Below are 12,284 nucleotides of genomic sequence, written 5' to 3' on the forward strand. Positions count from 1 at the left end.
TAAATCATTACAAAACACATTTAAGGAAGTACTTCAATACGCAGTGGGCCATAAACCTCTAGAACATGCAGAAGGCTGCAAGAGACATAGTATCAACAGGTTCAAAAATGGATAAGTTACATTCTCAAGGAAAAGGCCCATAAATGTACTCCCTTACATCATGGACACAACAGCTGGGGAGGCTGGGGGGGAAAGGGCTTTAGAAAATGCCTGGGCCCATGCCCTCTCCCTAAGCAGCAACACCACTGGGAGCAAGTGGACCAGTGGGCTGACCCCAGAGGGCATTTCTATTTTTAAAGCTGTGAAAAAAAGTCCAGAAACCAACAGAAGCTGAAGTAGTACCTGCCCTCCTGATACCACACATCAAAAACCACACAGTGGTTAGTTTGCACAGTTACATGTGTCAGGAGATAAGTCTACATGCACAAAACACACCTGGTTTTGTCCTGAGACCAAAGACTGAGGCTGACTTGTTACTTCTTTGTCCCCACTGTCATTTAAAGCTTTGTAAAACACATCCAGTATGTCATTGCAGCCATGGGGTGAAACTTCGTAAGGATAGATTCAGCCCCACCTTTCAGAAAAACAGAAGCTTCTGAGAAAAACTGGGCTCTTCTAGTGATCTGAAAACTTACAAGGTTGCTTTTGCTACTGGGAGAAGCTATAAAAGGTAGATTCAGTGTTTCTTCCTTCACATTACTACTCTTACTGAGTCTGATATACTTAGCTCAAACTCAGAGCCATGAAGTTTAGAACCATCAACAAGTGTCAGTTCATTGAGCAGGAAAAACAGTGGAGCTGCAGTGAAGTACATACTGGCTAACTTCATAAATAAACCACAATTTTTGGTTTCTTATTCTTCACTCAGCTGACCACAAAACCCTAGGCTGAGGTTTAAGGACAGTAAGAACACTACCTCTGTACAAATGATCAGAGCACTTCCAGTCCTGCAGCACAGCCCACACCTGTTCTTTAGAGAAGGAGATGCTTCCACGAAAGCAGAACTCCAAGTGCTTTCCTCCACTGTCCCCTAAGACCCTGCGCTTGGAAATAGCCACACTTTCTCAGGCACTGCTTGCTCCTTTACTGCCAGTTCTTTATGTCGTGAAGAGAAAGTATCTTTCTGTAATTAAAGGGGTTTCAGGAACTTTAAACAATTACACAAATAACATAAAGTGCCACTAAGCTTTAGCTCATCTTATTAAAATCTTTAAAATATTAACAAAAGAAAAAGAGTAGAGGTGAAAAATTACTTTTATCACATCAGGTTACACAGAGAGGTGTTCTCAAACCAAATACTGTGCTGAGACCAAGATAAACTGCCTTTGATACCACTGTTAACTCTATTTATCATGGACAGTACTTACCCCGTAAAAATAATTTTTAAAATAGAAACTGGTTTCTCTGATTTTCTGAAGTGACAGAGGAAATACTGAATCACCAATCAAGAAGACATCTTCAGACTTATCAATTTCCTCCTGGGGAAAGTATGACCTTGACTGCAGCAGGCTGCTTCCGAGCACCAGACATCTGAGCCCCTTGAAGCCAACCTTATTTCCAGTTACAGGGGAATTCCACAATCTGTTTCACCTAATAGTCACAGGACAGTCACTAAGGTAATGACCCAAGGCTATAGTTCTGGCCTGTGACAATCTTCTCTCCTTATTTAACTTGATTAGGCATGACCACTATGCTTATTAACACTATGATAAAAGTATATCTTGTAGCTGAATATGACACAGAGCTTTTACAGAAACTGCAGAGATTTGAAAATGTATTAGTACTAAATTTGCTATCTCTCAAGCTGGCCATGGTAACTAAGGCAACCCATTTTAAAGGTGGGGAGTTATGAAAAACTGCCAACGCTTTTTAACTACAGAGAACATGCACAGGAATTAACCTGAAGAATCAACTGAAGTGCATACCAACAACCTATCAAAGGATTGACTGAAAATGACTTTCTAATTTAACTTTCTTGTGGCTTCAGGGTTTGTGACCGCTGTAAAATTCTCTCTTTAGTGTTAGCAAATGTTAGAGGTGTATAATGTCTTTTCTCTGTGCCTCCACAGCAAAATATAAAACACTTATGTAAGGCTAAAACCTTACTCCTTGCATTAACAGAATGATTTCTGCATCAAGACCTGATTAAAGCTATTGTCCCTTTTGGCACTCCCAGCCACTTGACAAAGCATTATTGCTTAATTTCATACTCTCCGTCCATGAACTGTTCACCCTGTCAAGCAAAGCCAAATCCAGACCCTGCCTATCATGGGGCAAAAGCCTTGTAGTCTGTGCTCAAGCAAGTCTGGAGTGCATTTCTCCAGGGAAAGCTATGGCTCCTTCATTCTGGCTGGTTCTGTCCAGAAATGACATACAAGTTGGGCAACTCAAAAGAGTCTGGGTTACCGTGTTCAGCCAGGGATATTATTCTGGCTGGACATTTGTAATTTGGTTATGAAAATAATTAGGTATGTTTGTCGTGTTTTGGGAATAATCCCTTTGGCATTAAAAAAAAACCCAACAAATCTAGAACTAACTGGTATTATCGATAAAGCTGGTCTGGATGGGTAAAGCTAATGAATTTCTTCTGATGAAAACTAATTGCGTGCAGAAGACAGCAAGCCCAGGGCTTTTGTTGGGAATACGTACAAAGCCAGTCTGGGAGTCCATGACCCTTGCCTTTAAGGGCTCTGCTCTGTGCTCACTCCCCCGTACTGTGCCTTGTGTCTGCCTGGCTGATGGCTCTTCACTGCTTTTGTACAGCGGGCAGTAGAGAGGCACTGAAGAGCTGGGACTTTTGGCAAGATAACAAAACCAGTAAGAGCAATTTATTTCACACATCTACTTGCTCTTCTACAGCAGAGCCATTAATGTGAGGGCAGTGCAGGAGGATGCAGAGTGTCCACCACAGGAGGTGAGAAGTTGGTGTGGCCCACTGCTCCTTGCCCAGCCTTGCCCTTCCTGCTAGCAAATCCCACACTGCTCTGGCATTGGACAGCAGGGTTAGCAAAACACTGAGAAAAGCTATGTCTTGTATACAAAATACACAAATTATGTAACTGCAGAGGTGACAAACAATAATGTGAAATAATACAAGCACAAGATATGATGGCATCAGAGAGAGGGAAAAAATAAACTTCCCTTATAGTGAGGAGGGCATTATCCCTGGCTGCTGGAGGCAGCCTGTGAGTTGGAGCTGTCACTTCCTTGGCTCTGGGTACCACTCAGATTTTCACTCAAGGCAATTGAGCACACCTTGGTGTCATCCTGGAGCCAGCGCTGGCCGCGGGCAGCTGGTGCCACCTGCTGAACATCATAGCATTCATAATCTGGATTGAGGAAAAATAAATTCCCACCAGGAAAATCAAGTCTTGCTGAAATTAGACTATATTTTAAATATAGCAGAATCAGCAGAGAGCTGCAATGAGCCAGAGAAACTTCAGATTGTTTTTTTAAAGTGTTTGCCAAATACAATTTCTATTATTGTACTATACATTTCAACCTCAGAAGCAAAGGCTATTAAATCTGTTTGGTTTAAATTTTGCCATTGTTATAACATGAATTTATTCAGCAAGTTATGCCAGGGGGGCTTTAAATTGTATTTTTGAAAAATTTTCTTCACAGAAGAGGTTCTCAAGCACTGGAACAAGCTGCCCAAGGAAGTGGCTGAGTCACCATCCCTGGAGGTGTTTAAAAGATGTGTAGATGTGGCACTTTGGGACATGGCTGCTGGTAGGCTCAGCAGCACTGGGCTACTGACTGGACTCAATGATCCTAGAGGTCTTTTCCAATCTAAGTGATTCTGTGATTCTATTCTTTCCCTAATAACACCATACCTCTTCCACTAGTGTTTTTTGCACTCAGGCTTTGAAGAAGTAATGGATACATTATCTGGTACTTTTTCTCCCCAGACTGAAAAAAGGAGGTAAAACCTGACACTTTCTGCTCCTGTCTGCTCCCTGAAGGATTTAGACATAACAGCACCTTTAAAATGCATTGAAAGTTCAGATTTGTCAGAGGACTCTCCATGTGTGTGGTCTGTGCTTGACACAGCAAGGGCCACAGATCACATTCACACCTACAGAGTAGCAACAGGGGCAATGCATGGGAAACTGTGAGGAATGCTGCTGGCAGTTCTGCCTGCTCAACATCCCTTCATTGTAATGGATCCTGACACAGGAACACCTACCTGCCATCTCCCACTCAGAGTGTGGGCTGCCAAGGACAGCACAGGCACAGTTCTCAATGGCACAGCAGGCTGGCACAGGGCTGGCAATCCAGTCAAAAGCCTCTTTCCTTGGGCCAACTTATTGCAGAAGAGCAATGACAGCATCTTGCCTCCCTGTGAGGCTGCACCTCCCAGCTCCTGCTGGGTTTCTGCTTAGTGAGTTTAGCCTTTTCTTTGAGGACAGGGAAACACACATGGCCTGACTGAGGACCTCCCTCTGAAGAGCTCTACCACCTGTTTCCAGGGCAAGGTTTCAGCACAGAGCTGGTGATCTAAAATGAGGACCTGAATTTGGATAAGTGCTGCCTTCAAAGCTCCAGAAAGGTCAACGGAAAGCCTGGTCACGGCAGAATCAGTGCTGAATTCAGTAATGTGTGAAACCTCTGAGCAGGTAGAACTCCTGTGGGCCAGAGTTTTGCACTTCAAGACATGTACTGCATAAATTTTCAGATTGTTTTTCTTAGCTTATGAGCAGTTGCAGCACACAAACAAGTTCGAGACATAAAGAATTGCACAGTACCATGGAAGTAGGCTACCAAGCCAGAATTGGCTTTCTTTACCCAATGCTTCTTCTTTTACGACAATGGGTATACTAGAACTGAATGAGGTCAGGCACAAAATTATGGATTTCTGTGACTGGGAAAAGATGTGATGATATTAGGTGGGATTTATAAAAACCAAAGGGACTGAGAAAAACTTGAGGGAAGAAGACATCTTGGGAATAAGCTAATGCTGCCACTCAGACAAAATCCCAGTCAACAGGAATATGAGATTACAGTAAACTCAGCAGATTCAAAGCCAACCTCAGCGATTTCATTGCATCCCTGTGACACAGACCTCATGGGCTGGGCCTCATGGGCTACAGCTGGGCCTCATGGGCTACAGCTGAGTTTTTAGTACTGTCCATCCAAAGGGGATAGCAGGTGACATCTCAGCTTGACCATTAAACCCTGGCACATGCAAGCTGAGAATCTGGCTTCAGCAAGCTGTACCAAAGTGCACAGTGTAGTCACAAAGCCCTCCACAGCACTGGGCACAAGAAAAGAGTATCTTGGACCTCTTTGTATGAAGAGTTTTTCCTTCTGCACCTGCGCCAGCTCATTGCTGGCAAGTACCAGCCCACACAGAGAGCAGACCAGCAGCAAAAGCAGTATTCATCCAAAGGTTATTTAAAAAATCTTGGAAAGTTTGAAAAACCCTCCAAAGATTCCTTCTTTCTAGGGAAAATCCTGATCCACGTCCCAGCTACTATCTCTTTAGCAGTGAGCATGATGAACTAAAAGGCCTCCAGGGTCTTGTACAGCTCTTCCTACAATCTCTTAGTGGCCTCTGCTGGCTGGGACTGAGATCCTGACATCTGTTTAAGTGTCAGCAGTCCTGAATTCAGCTAAGACTTACATAGATATTTTAATGGTGACAACAGCACAGACACCATATCCAGCACTGTATTAATCATCAGCAAAAAGTTCTTACTAGAGATTACTGTTCAACTATAGCTGCTTGTTTTAGACTTGAAATATTTATGGCAAAAAATCTTGGTGGGTACAAATCAAAATCACTGAAGACAAACTTTGGATGTGATTGCTGCCTTTGGATTCAAAACTGAGTCATCTGTTAAACCTTCAGCTTTATGTAGTGTTGAAGAAATAGCACAAAAGAAGACATACTGGGAGCATGCATGGCTGGGAGCGATCTACTTTTCCAGGAACAGCATTTTTATGGTAAAGGTGTGAACAGAAGTGCTCTCAAAGATATGGAAAATATAATTCTGGTTACTCAGCACTTCAGCTGAGGGAAAAAAAAAAAAAAAAGCAGAAAGCATATGTCTGCTCTTTTCTGAACATTGGTAAAACAGGCCTGCTTTCCTGGTGTTCTCCTTAGCTCAGTGTAAACTCAGCTTTCCAGCCTCTATTTTACTTTTCTAGAGAGTATAAATTCTCTGCAGCTAGAAGAACATAAAATTATCATTATAAACAGGCATTTTGCTCTTGTTTGTTTCTCTGTGGGAGTTTGGTGGTCTTTCACTAAAGGATTTATTTTTGAGAGGTATTATTGCTCCAGGTTCTTTCCCTTACCTTCCAATCACTTTCCACTCTCTTATGGGCTTGAGTTCAGTAGTTGCCTACAGAAAAGCCTGTTGATACAGAAAAGAGAAAGGTTAATTATTTTGTTAAAAAATAAGGATAATTAAAACCCCCTCCTCTTGTGCTCAAGGGAATTCCTACAAAATTTGGGTCTCATATATTATAAATAAAACCCAGTAAAGTCATGATTGATTTCAAACTGGAAAGACAATAGTAGCACTAATCCTTCTCTTAGTCCAAGTTTTTTTGCATCTTTTTTTCATACTGGAAATTAGCTTATAGCTGAAAAACCTTTTCTTTCCAGTTCCTGTCTTCGTTTCTAATGTGTTTATTACCACAAAATCTTTTGTTCAGAAGAGCAGAGCAAAGGCCCACTAGACTTAATTTTCTCCTTCAGAACTGTTCAGCTTTTCCAGTAGTACCGTGTGATTTCAGTTGGGTTTTTTCAATGCTTTTTCTTATATGGAATTTATGTTGAATCAAAGTGCAGCAAATCCATCCACTGGAGGGCAGACCTGAATCTGGCAGAATGTGCTGAGAAGGCTTAGAAGGAAAGATAACAAAGTTCTGCTCTGTGGAATGAAAGCTGTCATGAGTCAATCAGAACTTGATAGTGAAGAACTAAGATATGGTCTTTTTTCTGCGTGGATTCAGGACTACGGATGTATAGTCCATAAAACAAAGATCCCAGTAAGGGTTCATATCTAATAAGAAGGGCTCTAGATGAAGCCTCTGACATTGACTACAATTATAGTAAAACTAACATGACAATTATTAGCTGAAGTCAGCAAACCCCACCAGGACCAGTCCCATCGGTGCTAAAGCAGACAACACCAACTGCAATCAGTGGAGCTGAATTCCAGATTCCAGGCCTGAACTTGGCCCATAGGATTCCTGTGTTCCTAGGGCAGCACCACCCGCCAGCATGGCCATGCAGGACTTGTGATCTGACCTCCCTGGGGTGAAAGGTGCCTCCTGGGAGGTCCTTTCCATGCTGAGCATGGAATCCAGAGGCACATGGGATGTGAGGTGTCTGGCTCCACCTCATGCTCACAGCCAGAGCAGCCCTGGGCATGCTCAGGAAAGAGCTGCTCTGGGTGGGCACCTGATGTCCAACTCTCTGGACTTGCAATCTGTGCACTCTTCACTGCCAGCTCCCCTACTACCACAGAGGTGGCTCTGCCTCAGAGTTAATTACATTTGACTCGACCAAGTACTTCATACTTCATACGGTACTTCTTTCTAACAAGGACTGAGTTTGGCTCAGCAGTTTAAGATACTAAACCTTTGACACCCCAAATATTATTTTTGAGTTTGAGTGCCATCAAAATCATAACAAAAAGAAAGAGTTTATTTCATGTGGCAGCTGAAGATCCCATATTTAATACTGCCTGACTTTATCAACCCTTGGTTTTCTTTCAGACAAACTGAAAAATCAGTTTTCTTTTTGCAGTTTTCATGGGAGCATATCAAATGAACTTCCTCCTTTCATCAGTGACTCACTCCTGGAAAGGCTATTTCACAAATAGTATCTCCATTCCGAAGGAAACAAACTGTTCCCTCTTACATTACTCAAGCAGCAGCAGACAAACTAAAATACATTAAGTTAAAAGATTTCAAAATGCATTAGAAACACAGCTCAGAGACAGACAGCTTTATTTCAAGTAGTTTTCTGATGTAATTGCTGCCCTTTAATGAAATCAATCAAGCCAAAATATTAAAATTGACTAGAAATTCTGAGGGCCCGGCTGGAGACACTTTACAACCCATGGAGACTGTAAGTTCATAGACCTCTTATAGTATTTAATAGTGGTCACATAAAATATTTAGAGCCTTTTTTAATCAGAATCAGGATTTAAATCATACCAATTCCAATTTCAGATTGCTAACAACCAGTGAGACATCTGTTCAAGTCAACAGCTGCAGATTTTATATATATTATTAGTGGTGTTTGCTCTCTGTAATGTGAACAAGGTCTTACCTGGAGATGTGAATAAGGAGATGATATGGGTGCTTTCATGAGTAATGACTATGGATGTGTTTAGAGTTGAGCTGCTGCTGCTAATTTCAACAAAGAAAACACACTTAAGAATTCCTCAAACAAACATTTAAATCCCCAAATAAACAGTTGGAAGTATTTTATCTTGAAGACATGGGTCTGAGAAAGAGTCAGGCTTTCCATACAGAAGAAAACCATCTGAACACACCAATAACATTGTTAAACAAAGATAAAAGAGAGAGATTTTATAAAAATACAAAATATCTCCCTGGCAGTGTGTAGATCAACACAAGAAAATGCAAAACTGTCATGTTACATGTCAGTCACAGGAACAATGTATCTGAAAAAGATTTTTCTGGGGAATATTTGTAAAAGGCAGCACTCCTTAAAGCATTCAGAGGTGCAAATGTTGCAAGTGACCAGGAATCTTGCTAGCTGAAGGAGTCCCAGAAGCTTTCTGAGATCTGACTATCATGGGTGATACCAAAGGACCAGTAATTACCATATTACATTGAGTGATAAAATGAAAACTTTATTAGGGTCTTCTCTATGAAACTCCAGGATTGTCCTACTGTTGGAAGTGTAAGAATTTACCTTGTGTATTATCTGTAAGTATGCCTTCCAAGAGTGTTCCATGCCAAGGAGGTATCACTCCATTGCTATCAGTGGAAAGCTTTGTGTTGTTAGACTCCTGGGAGGTATTTATGGACAATGTTTTCATTACACATTGCAAGTGCGGCAAATACTCAAAGGGAGCAAGATAAGAGGTAGGCAAATGTAGAAATTACAAAACCAAACAAGAGTCTGGACATATGCAAGACTTTTCAGTGCTAAGCTATGTATAAATTACTTTAAACTGATCTGAGTTCTGCCTGGAGGTTAAACAAGTAAGAGCTCATATAAATAGTTATTTTTGTCTCTGTCATTGTGCCTGGATTTCTTTATTTCAGGGGCCTGAAATCAGATTGCAAACATCACCTCCTCACATTTGCATACTTTATCAGAGACAGACTTGTATATATTCCCTTAAGGATAAGAGACTGTCAAAACCTCTTGAATGGTCAATGCGTTCAGTGTCATCCAGCAACTTTTGCATAAAGCCAAAAAATCCAATGATCAACCACATGCACCTTTTTCCATCACAGATGCCCCTTTCTGGTTTTCTTTATGAACATTTTATCAGACTTGGATTGTTCTGATTTGATGAAGAGACCCTTTGGGAAAATATTTTTCAAGTGGGCAACTCTCGTGGTCTTTATTTTCAGTTCATCCTTTCGGGAAGCACTTTCTTCCACTAGCTATTCTCCCTACCTTGAATATGTATTTTAATCTAATACATAAACTCAACCTTAGCAGTGACATTCAATTGTACATCAATCTCCAATTCCTGTTACAGACATGCACTTTAATAATAATCATAATCACAACAGTAATTTATCACTTCTTTCCTGACAGTACAAGAATGATTTTACTTCTCCTGTGTGAGATGTCAGCAGCACACTGAGAGGGGAAATTTGTCATCTTTCAGGGTACTTACAAAGTTCTGTCACCATGCTTCACTAAAAAGGAGATTTTCACTGTGATGTGCTATGTTTGTAGGGCTGGAAGAGCATATAGGATAGTTGTGCTTGTCCTCTGTCTCTTCCACGATATTTTCCACAGCTTTTTGGTTATTTTTAGAGTGATTAGTATAAATTAGTAACGTTGCTCTGTCACTTTGGGAGTCTAGAACACTCCAGAGCAGTAAGCTCAAACAACCTGTGGGGTCTGAGAGACTGAAAGGAGGACCGTCCACAATCAGCAAGCTGCCTAATGTCTGAGATTAAAGATTCCTTTGTTTGCATTTGGCACAGCTCTTACACTCAGATCTACGAAGATATTTGGATGCTTCACTGCCAGGGACATCAGAGGGAGATAGGTACTTCAATTCTTTGCCATCTGCTCCCTCAGTGATTAGAAACAGCATATGATGCCATCATAAACACATAAGATTTAACAGAGAACATTTAGCAGCATCTAACAGCAGAACAAAGTAAAGGCTTTCCAAGGAAAGCAGGCTATTGTCAGGCTCCTCCCGTGTAATTCCAGCTTTGCAGGATGAAGTGGTCTCTCAGGAACCAAGTTCCAATCTACCACCTTAAATACAGGTCTATATCCATGTCAAATGTTTAATTTAGTGAGAAACATCCAAGTCTGAAAGGGCTACTGCTAATGGCATTGATGCCAGCGACACAGTGCCTGTTGTTTTCAGCCAAAGCAGATCAGAACCGAAACTCAAAACTGCTGAAGAGATTTCAATATGTGGCTTTTGCAAAGCTAACTTTCCTTTTATCTGCCTATTGGTATAAACAGTGTTCTAAATAATATATCAGGAGAATGAACCCAATAATGACGAGAAATAGCCACAATTATCAAGATGTGACCAGCAACTTGTGACCAACACAGTGTTTGAGTCTCCAAAAGAAATGGTAGCAAAGTAGTTTTAGTGTGAATAGAGGTCGTGCTGTTTACAGTTTCTTATGGAGGTGTTCTGCTACAGTTTCCTTGAGGGCTGCTACTCCCTTACTGTACCTCCTTTGGACCTGAAAGCACCAAGGATGAGAGCCATTATATTCAAACAACACTGACAGACAGAAAGAATCTATATATGTAAACATGGTCATTCTTCAGAGGCTCATTTACTCCCATAAAAATGGGATCTGATCCTAAACCAGTCCTTCGGTGAAGCTTCAGCTGGACAGGTGCTTGCAGAAGGGATAAATGAGTGACCAAGGTGGGTTTTGCTGTCACAGCAGACATAGCTGCTTTGTTCTCTTTCAGCTGTTCTACAGTGTGACTAAACAGCTACTGCAAATTATGCTGTTCCAGCAGGGGATGGGAATATTCCTCACTTTGATATGGAAGGGCTATTAGCAGGAAGAACCAAACTTCAGAAATGTGAGATTCTCTGGTCTGTATCCCACACAAGGAATCAGAGGCTTTTTGGTCACTAGCTCTGCTGGTGGACATAGTTCACCAACACTTTGCAGCATCTTGTGCTTTCCTGTGAAAAGATTCTCTGTGATTGCTGACAGTACCTGCACATGGACATCTGTGCCTGCTGTGTCACCAGAAGTAGGAAGGAGGTTGAAATGTGATGCTGCCTGCAGGGAAAGGTGCTTCAGAGGCAGGGAAGCAAAAAAAGAATTATTTGAAAGCAATTTTCTCTTGATACTTGATGTCCATCTTCAGGGTAACATACAGAGAACTAATCATGCAAATCCAAACTCAAGGGAAATAAGCCTTGGTTTCTTCATCTGCTGCTCTGAAACTCAGCCAGCAACACATACAGACAAAATCCCTGAGGTGAAACAGTGCATTGTTGTTTTGTAGGCAATGTCTATTGGATTACTGGAGACTCCACACTGTGAAATTATTATAAACCAGTAATTAGTTGGTGATGGTGGTAATTTGGTTCAGAATTCTGAAGCCAGATAAAATGAACTGATTAAAAATAATGCACTGTTAACTCAGTCTCTTGTGCAATTAAAAACTCAAAGAAACTGACTGAAGTATTTAGAAATGTAAGGAAAAACTGTAACCATTTAAAAATGTGCTCAGCTAACAATAGGAGTGGGTCCTGAACTGGAAATTTTATTTCTTTAAAGGCAGAAGGACATGCTGTTGCACTTCACCTTGGAGAGCTCTCACTCACTTAAGCACAGTTTAACCTTTGGATGGTAAAAGATGAATGTGTTGGAACTAAACAGTGCCTGGCATAAGTAAGCAGCTCAGCAGAAGATGTTTTCTGATGTACCAGTGCTTTGGAAAAATACTTCCTGCAGGTGTTCTGAAATCACCTGGAGTTTTTCAGGAGCTGCTTGATTTAATTTTCAAGTCCCTGCTGTGGTCATACAGACATAATCTGGTAGGTCCCTCACGACCAATTACCTTCTTCAGGTGTTAAGTGGTAGAAGATAGCCCTGTCAGATGT

The 12,284-nt window shown here is 41.3% G+C and overlaps 1 protein-coding gene across 1 annotated transcript in view; it reads right to left on the minus strand.

Annotated features, from left to right (window-relative positions):
• The window catches only part of ESYT3 (extended synaptotagmin 3), a 39,498-nt gene extending 33,119 nt beyond the window's left edge, over nt 1-6,379 (minus strand). Inside the window, exon 1 of the mRNA XM_085067018.1 lies at nt 6,304-6,379. The gene's annotated coding sequence lies outside the window, so the exon portion shown is untranslated. The remainder of the gene's footprint in view (nt 1-6,303) is intronic.
• Nucleotides 6,380-12,284: the final 5,905 nt, after the last annotated feature.

This window comes from Lichenostomus cassidix, chromosome 7 (assembly GCF_008360975.1).
Source record: "Lichenostomus cassidix isolate B80296 chromosome 7, HeHo_3.0, whole genome shotgun sequence".
NCBI lineage: Eukaryota > Metazoa > Chordata > Aves > Passeriformes > Meliphagidae > Lichenostomus > Lichenostomus cassidix.